Source organism: Petaurus breviceps, unplaced genomic scaffold (genome assembly GCF_028583685.1).
Source record: "Petaurus breviceps papuanus isolate PSGF00001 unplaced genomic scaffold, PetGlider_PUasm1.0 37, whole genome shotgun sequence".
Classification (NCBI taxonomy): domain Eukaryota; kingdom Metazoa; phylum Chordata; class Mammalia; order Diprotodontia; family Petauridae; genus Petaurus; species Petaurus breviceps.
The window spans coordinates 42,490,509-42,505,920 of record NW_027186296.1 but is presented as its reverse complement, the minus strand read 5'-3'; the positions used below and the strand labels follow the sequence as shown (position 1 = coordinate 42,505,920).

At 42.9% G+C, this 15,412-nt stretch overlaps 1 protein-coding gene and 1 long non-coding RNA gene across 2 annotated transcripts in view; one reads left to right on the top strand and one right to left on the bottom strand.

The window, feature by feature from the left end:
- The first annotated feature begins 328 nt into the window (after nt 1–328).
- TLN2 (talin 2) overlaps nt 329–15,412 on the top strand; it is a 569,404-nt gene continuing 554,320 nt past the window's right edge. The window contains exon 1 of the mRNA XM_069098382.1: nt 329–436. The gene's annotated coding sequence lies outside the window, so the exon portion shown is untranslated. The remainder of the gene's footprint in view (nt 437–15,412) is intronic.
- LOC138169168 (uncharacterized) overlaps nt 9,262–15,412 on the bottom strand; it is a 70,015-nt gene continuing 63,864 nt past the window's right edge. The window contains exon 3 of the long non-coding RNA XR_011170280.1: nt 9,262–10,624. This is a non-coding gene — a long non-coding RNA (uncharacterized lncRNA). The remainder of the gene's footprint in view (nt 10,625–15,412) is intronic.

Here is a 15,412-nt window from a genome sequence, read left to right as displayed (position 1 = left end):
GTCTCGGTTGTGGCCGCAGCGAGGGCGAAGAGGGGTCCGGGCCGGGCCTTGGGGTCCGCATCTAGCCTACCCCCAAAGCCGAGCCGGGGGTGGGGGAACACCGCGCAGTTTGGGATGGAGAAGGAAAAAAAAAAGGCCGAGCCGTCCCAGAGTGATGACGCGCTTCCTGCTCTCCCGGTGCTGGGGGCTCCGGGCTCGCGCTCCTCTCCTCTCCTGTCCTCGCGCTCGCGCTCGCGCTCTCTCTCCCTCTCCCTCTCCCTCTCCGCTGTTGTTCGGTGCTTGGAGCCAGCAGCGGCGGCGGCGGCGGCGGCAGCAGCAGCAGCAGCAGCAGCACAGCGGCTGCAGGAGCAGAGCGGACTGCAGGCGCACCGGGGGGCACGCCAACTGCACACACACAGGCAGACGCTCTGCAATGAAACACTAAGCGCATCCCCCGGTAAGGCACACGGGTCATTCGGGTTTTCCTCTTCCTCCAGATGCATGCACGTTGCATGAAATTTCTCGTGTCTTTTCCCCCCCTCCCTTTGCAAAGAAGAAAAATGTGGATTTCCCCCCCCTCTGTCTCTCCCCACCCTCTCCCTATCTTGTGAGTGATGCCAGTGCAGAAATAAAATGTAAAGCTACCTAGACTCCCTATTCTGGGAGAGCTTCTTTTTTTTTTTTTCCAGAAATAAAAAGGATTTTAAAAATGAAAATAATGCACCTGTCTTTTGCATATGCATGTTTCATTGCACTCAACCTAGAGTCCACGGTTTGCAGTTGCAGATCTCTTTAGAGCTGGGACTTAGGAGCGGGCTCCTGGCTGCTTGCAGAGGGGGGTTTCCTTTTCTGTTCCTGGGTTGGTTTCCGGTGATTGGGCTTTAAAAGCAGCCCCAGAGGCAAGATTGACCCCCTTGGGTTCCCGGTTTCCAGAGACTCACGCTGCCGCCGCCTGAAGCTAAGGAGAGTTAGACTGGCTGGCTGGTTGATCAGCTTCATTCCAGCACAACCCATCCCCACTCCAGCGCTACTTTGCAAACAAGTAGCTAGCAGCCGCATCAGATACGGAATATATATATGTATATCCGTCTTAATCTCACCGACCTTTCCTTGGACTCAGGGCTTGAAAGCTTTTGGGCAGGTTAATCGCCTCTTTCTCATTCGCTCTTTTACTTTGTAATTTCGTCACTAACAAATTTCTGGCTGCTAAAGGAACTGGGCAAAGCCAAGGCATTGAGATCCTGGGAAAGGACATGGATTAAGTGCCATTTGCTCATTTTGCCCTCGGTTTAAGCTGAGAGGCTTTATCAGGGAGAACTCACTCCCTCCTGTCTTCTCTCGTCTCATTTCGCCTCTGTCTGAGCTGAAATTTCGCGCCCCGCGTTCTGTGGGAATTAGGGGGATTGAAGGAACGCATATTGGGATCCTTGATAAGACTGAGTAAAGACATTCGAGGGCGCCATATTTTCAGTGGGTCTTGGTGGTGGGGGGTGGGGGGGCGTGGGGGCGTATGTGTGTGTGTGTATGTGTATAGAGAACAGTTTCTGAAACTGGTTAGCAACCCTGAGTCTTAAGCACCGCTTTCGTTACACGCGGGGGAGGGAGCGAGCTGTATTCGCTGGGAAACTTTGTGTGTATGGAGGTGGGAGAGAACAGAGCGCGGGGAGCGGAACGGGTGTCCCTGCAAGGGCTAGCGAGCTGGGGGGTACGCGGGCTGAAGCACATTGCAAAAGCAGGCATGAGCCGGAGACGGCCCCCCAGTCCAGGGACCCGTGGTGCTTTGGACTGGACTAGGGACCCGCCTGAGGGAAGGGGGAGGGTAGGACGCCAGCAGCCGGGTCCAGTTGCTGGATACCCGCCCCGCCCCGCTGCGCCTTTCCCTCTCCCCCTCCCCACTGAAATTCGAAGGTACCAGCTCTGGGAGGAGAGGAACACGCCCATCCAGCCCTCAGGCTGGCTGCTGCTACTTGGATGTTGGGGCACCCCAGCCCTGCGCTCGGGAGATGCGGGGAGCAGCAGAGGTGGGTGCTTTATGCAGCATGTCGAAAGGGGTGGGGAAAGAAATCTTGTCCCCGATTTTTTCCGCCGCTGCCTGAAACGGAGCGCCCTGGAAGCTCTCGCTGCCCTGCGGAGCGGTGACTGCTCAATCCAGAGGGAGGAAAGGAATGGGGAGTCCCGGCTGCCGGGAGCTCCTGGGTTTCGCGTGGCTGCTAGGGAGCGTGGCTGGGGGGTGGGGACGGAGGAGAAGGAGAAAGGCGGGGGAAGGGAGAGCTGTTCTTGGGCAGTCTGCCTCCTGTGCCCTCCCTGGACCTGCGTACCCGACTCGGTAGGCGCTTCCAGACTCATCCCAAGCTGCCCAGCCTGCGGCCGCCCCCAGCCAGGGGCCAATTCCCTAGACTTGCATTTAGGCTCCTGGAGGCGCAGAAAGGGGGCGGGACCAGAAGTTGGGGCTTTACTAGGTGAAGGTTTGGCAGCCAGGTGAAGCTTTGGGGAAACTTGGGAGTCCCCCATCACAGATGGGGGGAGAGCAAGAGATCGAGTGTCGGTGTCATTTTTCATGGGGGAAAAAAGTTTTACCTGGGAGGGCCTTTTGATCAGAACGAAGCAGGTTATTCCTAGAGGTGTACATGAGTGACGATGGTGTTGACATGGTCAAGGAGGAAGTTGACATAGTTAAGGAAACAGTTTTCCTTTTGGGAGTGGAAAAAAGTGGGTGCAGAGGTTAACTCCGAAAGAAGATTGTTACATATTTCCCACAGGAGATGATTTCTCGAGAGGTAGCGTTTGATTATAGAAAGCTGAATTTAGCCAGAAAGAGTGATCACTGACACTGGATACTGACTAGTCACATAACTTGCTTAGAGCCTCAATTTCCTCCTCTGTGAAATGGAGGTGCTCCGTCTTGAACCGACAGCCTGAAAAGGTTATGAAATTAAGCATTCAAGAAAAGAACTGCCGCTCATAAGCCACCCTAGGAAGGCGCAATTCCCCAATACGGTGACCTGCTGAATTGCATCACTTTTCAATAATGTAGTAATATTGCATATTCTCATTTTTGTCACTTGCTGGATTGTGAATTTATTTTTCCCTGGGCAAGGGGAAGGGAAGGAGATAATTTTGGTTTTTAAGTAAGTCTTGTTCTTATTTTCTGGTGGAAGAAGGAAAAAGAGAGTCCCAGGGAATGTTGTGTTTGTATGCAAGTGTGCCAGACTTTCTATTTTGCAGCTTGTGGAAATACTGCCAAAGTATTGCAGTTCAGAATGTACACTTTGGGTCTTCTTTAAACCGGTGGGCATCATAAAGCCCGAGAAATAGAAATTCCCTTTGGAGCTGTGCTGTAATGCTAAAGTTTGAGCTGCTCAAGTTGGAGCTCATTTGGTATAGAAAATTCAGTTTTTTAATCTGTTGCCAGCTAGCCTAATCCTGATTACTTTTGAATTTACAAAATAGTCTAATCTATGAGGACTGATGATCTAACTTCCTATACAGGCATATGTGCAAAAGCATGGGGGCTGAAGGAGGGAAAGAAGGCAATTGCTTGCCTCAGTGCTAAGGTTTCCTCTCTCCTACCCCCACCCTTTTTTTTCCTTTCGAGCTATATGGATACAAGCATCTATACCTGAGGACTTTTCTCTGTGTTTCTCTATGTATCTAGCACAGACTAGTTCTGAAGCAAATCTAATATGGCAATGAAAGATTCTATCTTTTAAAGACTTGCCAATTATAAAGACAGTTGGGACTCTGCAGCTTCATTTTACCTGGGCTATATGGTTACCTTATTTTCTTACCTTTTGCAGACCCTTATCAGTTAAATTTGCAGTGAAAATTTTGCCCTTATTCTTAAAGTTGAAATTGGTTTTTTTTTTCTGTCACGGAAGAAAGAAGTGACTATTTTTGAAGTTATCGATGTTGAAGTTATAGACTTAGAGTACATCAATTCAGTCTTTTCTCTTGTTTGGGGGTTGAGATGGACTTTGAATTTTTTTTCTCTTCTGGGATTTTTCAAACTGTATTTTAGGGAAACCTTTTTTGTTTAATGGAGGTATTTTGAAAATAGGGTTGTCTTTTGGGGGAAATTATAATTTTTGCATAGAGAATTTTTGCTCCCCCTACATATTTGAACTTTCTGAGCAGTTCCCTCCTTAAATCTAGTTCCTTTCTCTTCCGTCTACAGATTACATGTTCATCTTCAGGCTATTTCTAGGGACTATGCCATTTATTCCTGGGGACTGTGGCAGAAAACAAACAATAGGAATTTTGCCACTATAGGTGTAAATTTTATTTTAATCTTTTTCCACTGTGACCAAGATTAGGAGCAAAATAAAAAGAAAATAACATTTTATTATGATAACTGATGGTTATATAGTACTTTAAGATTTTCATTTTGCTTAAATTTTTTCCCATAATCTCCACAACAATCCTTTGAGGTGTGTACTATAGGAATTGTTATCCTCCTATTACAGATGAAATTGAGACCTAGAACGGACAAATGACTTGCCCATGGCCACACATCTAGTGTCAGAGGTAGGACCTGGCTCTCTCCTCCCCTCAGAAGCATAATTCTTACGCTCTTAACCTTACTCCTTAAATAGTTCCTTTGTCTTGGTGCTTTTTAGCAGGCAGACTTGGCTGTCCAATGCACTAATTTTGTTTTTTTTTTTACATTAACTTTACATATTTGTAATAAAGTATTGCAGTTTGAACGAGGTTCTGTGATCTCAAAACATTTGAAAACTGTTATTTGCATGTTATGAAACTCAGGACATCCTAATGTTTTGGGTTTTATTTTCTTTGTCAATATTAAGAAATAATCTAGGACTTTGTGACCTGTGATATTCTTTCCAGAAGTCTTGCAGCATGATATTTTTGGAAAAACTTTGCGTGTTTGTCCCTTAGAGGAAGAGAAGAAAAAAAGCATTGAGGTTTTTTAAGCTAATTTTTTATTGGGCATAGCAGTTTTCAAGACAAGACTGAAGCCGTAGTAAAAACATAGTCAGAATTATAGCCTAACTTATCCAGCTGGTGCCTTTTTAATTATGGTATTTTCCTCTAAAACTTTCTAATCCTATTAATTTTATATCTAATAAGGGAACTATTGAAAACTAGTCAAAACACAAACCAATTCAAACCATTTAAAATAATTAGAATAGAGGGTATAACCAGATGTTTTGCCTAAAGAGAAAACATGGTTAAGGAATTTGAGATGCATTGGTAACTTTTCCATTAAAAAAAAATCACACAAAATGTTTCAGAAAGCAGAAGTTCTTAAAAAAAAACAAAAACCCTGACCCAAGAGAGAGGTTTAAGGTATATCTCTCCTACATCAGTGTGGTTTAACTCATTTTAAATAATGATTGCCTTTTTGACTTAGTACTAGTTGATTGAGAAAGGACAGGTTGTACTTAATACAGAGTAGAATCATGAATTCTGACTTAAAGCTCATCTGTTCCCTTCTGCTTTGGTTGTGAGAGCCTTTATGTATGGGTTAACCAGAGTCATGACTTGGATCCTGGTTCATTTATCATTCATTGCCCAGTGGATTTTCAGAGTTGGTGTCAGTTCCATGGTTTTGTTTTCCTCTTGTTTAATCTCCATCAGGCTATGTAGATGGTGCAAGAAGTGAATATTCTTTATATTTTCTTTGTTCCTAAGGTTCCAGCTCCATTTAGACAAAAATTTTCTGTAGAAAATAATAACTCCATAATTTTAGTTCCCAGAGATGATACCCTTTTCTATTTTGAAATCAAGTGGATAGGTTATCAGTAAATATTAATTCCTCCTAGAATGGAAAACTGCTGCCAGAAATGTTTTAGAAAAAGTTAAAGTCTGGAGAATGTATATATCACCTCCTCTTCTCTACTTGTCATATTCTGAACAGAAAACCCATAATACAGAGAAAGTTAAAGAATAAAACTTGAATGTCACTTCCTTGTCCTCAGAAAATAAATGTACTGGCAGCATCCAGAGATGCTTCTCACAGGTAAGGAGAGAGGGCTGAGCTTTTCGGAGCCCTCGTTCTCTACATGGACCATTTTTAGAAAGTTTTCTAGTGAGCTTCTTTTTAGGAGCCAGGAGTCTTCTTTGTGTACATGTTGATTGAATGTCTGGTAAAGTAATTTCCCTATGTGTACAGGCTAACTCCTAGAAAAACCTTATTGCTGTTCATTTATGGATTGATTAGCAAGTTGTAGTGAAGGTAGTAATAGCAAAGATGTAATAGCTCAGGGGTGGCGCAGTGAATAGAGCACCAATCCTGGAGTCAGGAGGACCTGAGTTCAAATGTGACTCAAGACACTTGATATTGGCTGTGTGACCTTGGGTAAATCACTTAACCCCATTTGCCCTGCCTTCTCCCCTCCAAAAGAGAATAAAAAAGATGTAATACCCTCAGTTCTTTTCCAATTCATAGAATCAAAGATTCAGAGGTGAAAGGGACCCAGAGAGGTTACCTAGTTCAGATCCCTCATTTGATAGTTGTGGAGAGGTTAAATAACTTTCCCAAAGTCACAAAAGCATTAACTGACTGATTTAGGATTTGAACTCAGGCCCTCTGACTCCAAATCCAGCCCTCCTTTCACTGTATCACACCAAATACTTTGTCTTTTATTCCCCCCTCCAGTATTAGTCCACAGTTGGTATTGGCAGGTGTGTCTTATTGCCACAGCAGGAGGAAGGGCTGCCATCAGGATGAGGGTTGACTTTTATTGCTTCAGTTCCTCATAATCAAAGAGCATTTATTAAATTCCTTCAGTGTCTGTTTAGCTGGTAACTCCAGCATCGCATCTGAGCTGCAGCCCTATTCCAAATTTTACTTCCAAATTCTTTACTTTGGTTCTTTTTAGAAGAGCTTAAGCATATCTTTCATTCTGCCCCACCCCTTAAACATTCAGCAGTGGCTCATCTGTGGGTCTCAGTTTCCCCACCTGTACCACAAAGTAATTAGACTGAATTATCTCCAAGTATCCTATAATGCTATGATCTTTTATTGTTCTCCAAGTGTCTTGCAGAGTTCAGAGCACATAGCTGGCGTTCAGGAAATACTTGATGATCACTTGATTAATAGAGAAGATCTAGAGAGAACCAGGCTTATTCTCTAATGGTTGCCTTTTGCAGCATTTTCTTTCAAGAATGAAGATATGCCAGGGCAGCCTCTGTTGCTTTTGTACAGAAATGGGGATTTGACATCCCTGAGGTGTTAATGGTGGCATGTAGATCAATGATGGAGATTGTGAACAATACTCAATCCCTATGTCCACTTGAGAAAAACAGTAGGAAGATTTTTGCTTTTCTGTCTGGAATGGTGTTTAAATCTGCACACCGGTAAAGAATGTGATGTTAAGGATACCTTCCCCCCCTCCCCCCATTCTTTTTTCCTAAGGATTCTGAACAAAGGACCACTAAGCTCTTATGTGTTAAATTAAAATCCTCTCTCTTTTTTTTCCCCCTGGGTGTTTTCACTGCTTAGGGACATGCCATTTAATTACTTGACACTGGTGTCTGTGTATATTCTGACATGTTGATTTAAATGAGAATACCTTCCAAAGTGTGGCCCGAGGTCATGCAGGTTAACACTTCCAGGAAAGCCTAGATTATTACAGGGTCTGACAGTTTACACTGAGGCCGACATAAGAGGCTTAATTTTCTCATTTACCTTGAAGTGCTACCTATGGGTTCAAAACCTATTACTTATCTGCCCCTAGGCCCTGTTTAAAGGAGCCTGCTCCCTGGGGAGCCACATGCTCTTGACTGGCCAGGGTTCTAGTTCTTTTGTAGAAATGGCTTGGTTTGGCACGTGCTTTTAAAAAGGATCTTTTGTTCTTAAGTAATAATAATAGCTTACTTTTTATATAGCACTTTATAGCTTTACTTACTAAGCACTTTGTTCTCAGTGAAACAGCCTTTTGAGGTAGATAGTGCAAGTGTTGTCTTTCCTATTTTAGAAAAAGAGACACAGAAATCGAGGGATTTGCCATTGGAGTAAATTCAGCTCAACAGACTTATTGGCACCTACTCTATTCAGGGCGCTGTATCAGCTTATAGTGCATGTGAAGTCAAGCAGAAACAGCACAGTGATGAAATCAGTGAGATTTCGGGCTGGAGGGGACCCAAAAGGGCATCTAGCCCAACCCCTACTTTTTACAGAAGAGAAAACTGAGGCCTGGTAGTTTAAGATTACATAGCAAGGAAGCAACAGAACTGGGATCTGAACCAGTGTAGTCTGACTCCATAGCTGATGCTCATTTCAGTACAACACATTGTCCTCAAGACCTCAACTACTAATAGGGAACTAGGACATATATTCAAATAGTTATAATACAAGGTAGAATATGACAGGGGCAATGGAAAGATCCAGACCAGGGGTGGGGATCCTGCGGCCTCAAGGCCACATGTGGCCTTCTAGATCCTTGAGTGCAGCCTTTTAACTGAGTTCAGGTTTTATAGAACAAATATTTTTATTAAAGGGATTTGTTCTGTGAAGTTTGATTTCAGTCAAAGGGCTACACTTGAGGTCCTAGAGGGCCACATATGGCCTCGAGGCCATATGTACCCACCCCTGATCCAGACAAATTGTTCTAAGAAAATTTGAGGTAGAATCATGACTTTGACCAGAAGACTTCATGTTGAAGATAAATCTCTCTCTTCTAATTGAAGAGAGAGATTTTAATAGTTTGAGATGAGGAAGGAGTGTATTTCTAGTATAGGGAATGAATGCATGGGTAGAGGGATTCAAAATTAAAGCACCAACTAGTAAGTCATATTTTAGCTGAAATGTAGACTGATGCCAGGGAGTAGTGTGAACTAGAGGTAGGATGGGTGCCAGCTAAATGGTAGATGAAGGAGTTTGCTAGGTGGCATAGTGGATAAACCATTGGACTTGGACTTAGGAAGGCCTGGGTTCAAATTTAGCTTCAGATTCTGACTACCTCTGTAACCCTGACCAAGTCACTTAATCTCTGGCTGCCTCCACTTCATCATCTGCAAAATGGGGACAACAGTACCTACCTTCCAGGGTTGTTGTTATGAGGATCAAATTTACAAAGCACTTTGAAAACTTTAAAGTACTATATAAATGCTAGCTACTATTATTAAAGAAAGCTAAGGTGCAGTAGATGTAGTGTTGCATTTGGAGTAAGGAGCTTTGGGTTTTGCCTCAGATACTACTTACTAGCTATGTGACCTTGGACAAGTCATTTGACCTTTCTCAGTTTTGTTATCAGTAACCTGGGGATAATAGTACCTTTCTCACAGGGTTGTTGTCAGGATCAGAGGAGATATATGTAAAGCATTTTGCAGATTTTAAAGCACTCTATGTTGTTGTTTACTCATTTTCAGTGACGTCTAACTCGTTGTGACCCTATTTGTGGGGTTTCTTGGCAAAGATCCTGGAGTGGTTTTCCATTTTCTTCTTCAGCTCATTTTACAGATGAGTAACTGAAGCCAACAGGGTTAAGTGACTTGCCCAGGGTCACAAGCTAGTAAGTATCTGAGACCGGATTTAAATTTAGAAAGATGAATCTTGCCCAGCACTCTATGCACGACTACACCATTCAGTTGCCCTTAAAGCACCATATAAATGCTTGCTATTATTTTAGAGGCAGAAGGAAAAGATTGTAAAGTTTTTAATGCTAAAAAGAAACATTTATACTCAATTCTAAATGTAACAGGGAACCACTGGAGTTTATTGAATGGGGGCATTGACATGATCAGACCTGATCTATAGGAAAATCATTGTGGCAACTGAGGGGTGTGTATCAGCAATGCCATATTCACAATGCCTATGGAGATTACAGATATGCTGATATAATTATCCATCACAAAATACATCATGCTTGCCATATGGGGGAATAAACTAGAAAATTTATTAAGATACCAAAAGACTGAGTCCCAAAACCAGAAAGTGAAAGCCATCAGAGTAGTTATGACATTGGCACAGGCAGATAAAGTAGAAAGCACCCACATTTTCAAGCCTTTAAAACAGAACAGGCTACCTCAGGCAAAGGTCCTCCTCTCCCCACTCACAGCAACCACCCAGCGTCCGGGAAGCGCGCTCCCAGCAGCTCCGGCCCCTGGCAGTCCTCAGCAGGAGTCCTTAGCAGAAATTCTGGCTAACTCAAAAAGGGCTTTGCGCTGCCGCTGCCTCTGCTGCTGCTGCTGCCGCCGCCAGCTGCCATCGCCACCACCGCCAGCCACCGCAGGAACTCTAGTTTGGCTTCCGCTTCCTCTTGCTCTGCCCCTTCCTGCTACATCAGCAAGTCCAATGGGGCATGGAAGATCTTTAAATCCCATAACCCTTACAGGGTGCCAGATGGATTGGAGCAGGGAGAGCTTTGAGATGGGGAGAGGAATTAGGAGGTTAGTGCCGTAGTCTAAGCAGGAGGTGAGGGCTTCAAATAGGGTGGTAGCTGAGTGGAGAGAAGGACCTATTGGGTGATGTTGTAAAGGAACAGATTTGGCAGCTGTTTGGATTGTTGCTGTTGTGTTCATCCTTCGTTTTTGAAGAGGACTGTGGCATCAGGGGAAATGGTGATGTGACTTGCAGTTGACTTGGATTTGAGTGAGAGAGAGCAGGTCACCAGCCTCACTTTCTCCTCCAGAGCCATCTGGCTCCAGTGACCTGATATTCATCAGGATGACTGGAGATGAGCTGTTGGGATAAAGGAGAGAGAGTGAACAAAAGTGAAGAATTGAGGGTGACACCAAGGTTGTGAACAGAGTGACTGGAAGAATCGAGGTGCCCTCAGCATTAAGAGGGAAATTGAAAATAGGGGTGGGTTTGGAGGGTTCTGTTTTGGACATGGTGAGTTTGAGATGCCTACATGGCATCCAGTTTGAAATGTTCAGTAGGTAGTAGTTAATGCAGAACTGTAGCTCAGAGGAGGGAGGAAGGTAGGAGATAGATATTTGGGAGACATCTGCATGGCCATGGTAATCGAACAAATTGGAGTTGATTAGATTACCAAATAGAGGATCAAAAAAAGAGAGAAGGGGTCCTAGGACAGGGATTTGGGGATACCTGCAGTTTGTGGGTGTGAACTGGATGAATATCCAGCAGAGACTTAAGAAGGAGCAATCTGACATTTATAAGAACCAAGAAAGAATAGTGTCGGGAAAACCCAGAGAAAATATCTAGGAGGAGAAGTTGGTAGTCTCAGTGACAAGTACTATAGAGAAGTCAAGAAGGATGATGAAAAGACAAGACCCGAAGTTTGGTAACTAGGAGAGCACTGGTAACTTCAGGGAGAGAGCAGTTCCTGTTGCATGATGAGGTCAGAAGGCATATTGCAGAGTTTAGAGGAGAATGAAAGCAGATAAAGTAGGGGCACTAACCATTGACTATTTTCCTCAAGGAGTTTTTAGCTGAGAAGGGAAGGAGGAATATTGGACAATAGTGGAGATATTAGAATCTAATTTGTTTTTTTGGTAAGGAGACTTGACTGTGTTTTTAAGTATTAGGGAAGGAGCCTAGTAGATCTGGAGGGATTGAAGATTGGTGAAGGAACAGGAATGATAGTAGGGGCAGTCTGCTGGAGAAGACAGCATGGGGATAGGATCAAGAATGCAGGGACAGAGGGAGGCCTTGTTAGGAAAAGAGCTATTTCTTTTTTCCCCTCCCTGGGAAGAGATAGTAGGGGATGATGTTGGGGGAGTGTGATATGTAGAGAAGGTGAGAAGAAAGTGCTCTTGGGGAAAGGCCTCCCCTATTTTGGTGAAGAATGATGCAAGATTCTCAGTTCAGGTTGGGAAGCCGGGGAAGCTTGAGGAGAGAATAGAGAGTTGTATCAACTTCGTGAGTGGGATAGAGAATGGGTTATGAATTAGAAGGATAGTCTTCTGCAATGAAGGGCCTCTGAGATTAAATAATGTAAATTTCTTGTGTACCCATTCTGAATAGTTTTATCACTAAATTCCTTCAGCTCATTTCAGTAGAATGTTAGTAGGAGTGAAGAAGGCAGATGATGGGAATGATCCAGAGCTGGGTTTTAGCAAGGTGTGATTGAAGCTAGGATAAAGTAGGAAGGGATGAGAGAGAGAGAGAGAGAGAGACTATGAATTGAACTGGTTTGATGGTCGTGTGAAGGCTTTGTAAAAGGGAAGGAAGGCAGGAACAACAATTAGACAACTTAAAGAAGTTGAGATGAGGACTTGAGCAAGATTGGTGACAGTGTGAATGGAGAGGAGGGTATACATGTGACAGATGGTGTGAATGTAGCATCAATAGAACTAGGCAACTGGACTTGGATGTAGGGGATGAGAAAGAGACGAGTATGAGGTTGACTCTGAAATTTGGATGACCGGGAAGGATCCTGGTGCCATCAGTCAGTCACTTCTCCTTGTTAATTGCCATACAAAAGCTATACAAAGATTTTCCTGCTGTTAAGAAGTTTACATCCGCAAGTTGGCACACTAATGCATTGCTGGTGGAGTTGTGAACTGATCCAGCCTTTCTGGAGAGCAATCTGGAATTATGCCCAAAGGGCTATAAATACTTTCATACCCTCTGACCCAGCAATACCACTCCTAGGGTTATATCCCAAAGAGATCACAGAAGTGGGAGAAAGACCTACATGTACAAAATGTTTATAGCAGCTCTTTTTGTGGTGGCAAAGAATTGGAAATTAAGAGGGTACCCATCAATTGGGGAATGGCTGAACAAGTTGTGGTATATGCATGTAATGGAATAGTATTGTGCTTTAAGAAACGAGGAGTAGATGGACTTCATATTTACCTGGAGAGGCTTATACAAACTGATGGTGAGTGAGAAGAGTAGAACCAGGAGAAATTTGTACACAGTCACAGACACAACGTATGTGTGATGACCAGCTCTGATAGACTGGACTCTTCTCAGCAATGCAGTGATATAGGTCAATCCCAAAAGACTCATGATGGAGAGAAATGTGTGCATCCAGAGAAAGAACTAGAAAGAACTGAGTTTATATCCAGATGGAAGCAAAATACCTGATCTTTTTCCTTCTCTTATTTGATTTTATGTCCTCTTTACCATTTTTCATTCCATCCAATACAATCCGTCTTTATAACCTGACTAATGTATAATGTGAAAGTATTTACAGATCCTATACTTGACTATATGCCGCCATGGGGGGGAGGGTAGAGAGGAGGACAAAATGTGAAACTCAAGGAATTGTGGAATTGAATCCTGTAAACTAAAAGGAAACAAACAAATTAATTAAAAAAAAAGAATAAAAAAAAAGTTTACATCCTATAGGAGGAAGCAAAATGTACAGAAATAAGAAAGTTGGGGGGGGGTAGGTTTGAGAAGAAGATGATGACTTCAGTTTTGGAGAGGTGGAATTTGAGTAGCCAGGTAACATCTAGATAGTCCAATTGAATCAGGAGGTTGTGGCTAGAGATAAAAGATTTGGGCTTCATAAATGATAGGCAGGTTGACTGTCTGTATATATAAGGGAGTTTCCACAATGAGATTTCTCCTGTGCTGATAAAAGGTTCAGATAACAAAAAAAGGTAATAATAATTTTTGTCACCTTATCTCTTTTGGGCTCATTGTTCCCATCTGTAAAATGTGGAGGTTGGGCAAAATGACCTTTAAAGGTCCCTTCTAGCTAGAGCTATATCATGGCTTTCAAACTGAGCCATGAAATTTCCTATTTAATTTTTTCCTATCAAATCAATTGTTTTCCACTTGTTTCTCAGATCTCTCAATTGACCTGGTCTTCTTTCCCTTCGAAGCCTAGGGTCTAAGGTCAGAGATCATAGTGACAGAAAGGACCTTAGGGACCATTTAGTCTGGATCTTCATTTTACAAGTGATTAATGAGACAGAGGTTAAGAGACTTAGCCAATGACAAGTAGCTATTGGGACTGGAACCCAAGTTTTCATACTCTTAATATAAAATTAATATAATACCCAATAATATAATATAATATCCCATTGATGTCCTTTTGGGCTCCACAAGCAGTATGGGAAACCATGGAGATTTCTGAAAGAAGCTGCCAAAAATGATTGTGTGAGAGAAATAGCAGGGAATGTGGAGTAGGGATGAGATAGCTTGACTGTGACCCTTCTGGAGAAAAGCCTGATGTCATCTCCTCACGTTGGAGACACAAGGTTTGACTTAGAACATCAGACAATCTTGGATGGCAGTCCAATCCTTTGCTTAACTTGGTTACGTTCACTCCTCTCTCCCTTCCACTTCCCTGCTTCGGTTAGAGAAGGACAGTATGTAAAATCACATTTTAAATGAATATGGAAGGATTTTTAAATTTTCCTTCTAAAAACCACTCCACGAGTTGAATTTAATTCCCTGGCTTATTTCCAGCATATTCTGTCTTGCTTATGGCTAGAGTTAAAACAGCAATCACTTTTTAAAAAGGTTCTCTACATGAAGAATTTTTAGTATTTACTTCATTAGGATTTTTGGCTATCTGTATATACCAGAGGTATTCCAGGGTTCAGAGTAAAGGACTCATCCAGCTGCCTGACAGGTTGGAGAATAGTAGGAAGCTGACAGTGGATTTTATTCCTTGTGACAGAAAAAAAATGAAGGGTATTTGAGAGTTCTATACAAGGGAGATGAGGTTTTGGGCAAGTTTATGGGAAAGGCTAAATCTCTTGGTATCTGTTTCTGGCTGCTTTGCAGCTGTTACTATCTAGTAATTGCCCAAGACTTGAAACTATCTCTTGATAAGAGCACTTCTGTTTGTACACCTTGACCTCCCTGATCTTGAAGCCCTTCGGAGGTGGCTTTATAGCACGTAGACACATTACAGTAACTCTTTTGGAAGTTGAGGGGTACCAGATTAACATGTATGTGTCATAGATAAGAAAAAATGGGGAACCCAGGGAAGAGGTCTTCTTTGAATTTATCCTGAGTGTACCTCACTAACTCTAGGGTATGACAAGGAGTAAGAAGGCTTGTTAGTGGTGTGCAGATATTGGTTCTGCAGGCAAAAGGAAGGCATGGGGACTCTCGATTAAGTGCTTATGGTAGAATTCTGAGTATCTGCCTATTACAATAAAATTTTTTTTAAAAATCAAAGAGTTCTGTTTGATTCTACAGTGTATTTTTCAGCGGGGGTTTCCATTGTAGGAATCTGACCCTTGAAGTCAGAATTGAACAAATGAGCTATAGATTTCAGAGCTGGAAGGGATCTTAGGAGATCAGAATTCAAAGGCACTTCAGATTGTCTAGTTTATCCTACATATGAACAGGAATCTTTTGTATGATTTTTCTCTGTAGAGGTCATTAGGGAATCAAGGACTATGCAAAGCAACCCATCCCACCTTTTGGATGCCTTTTAATTGCAAGGATGTTTTTCCTTACAATGAGAGCAGAGCTTTACTTGCTTTTATATATATTCCCAGAATTTAACACAATACTTGGCACCTAGTAAGCTCTTAATAAATTCATCCATCCATCCATCCATCCATCCATCCATCCATCCATCCATCCATC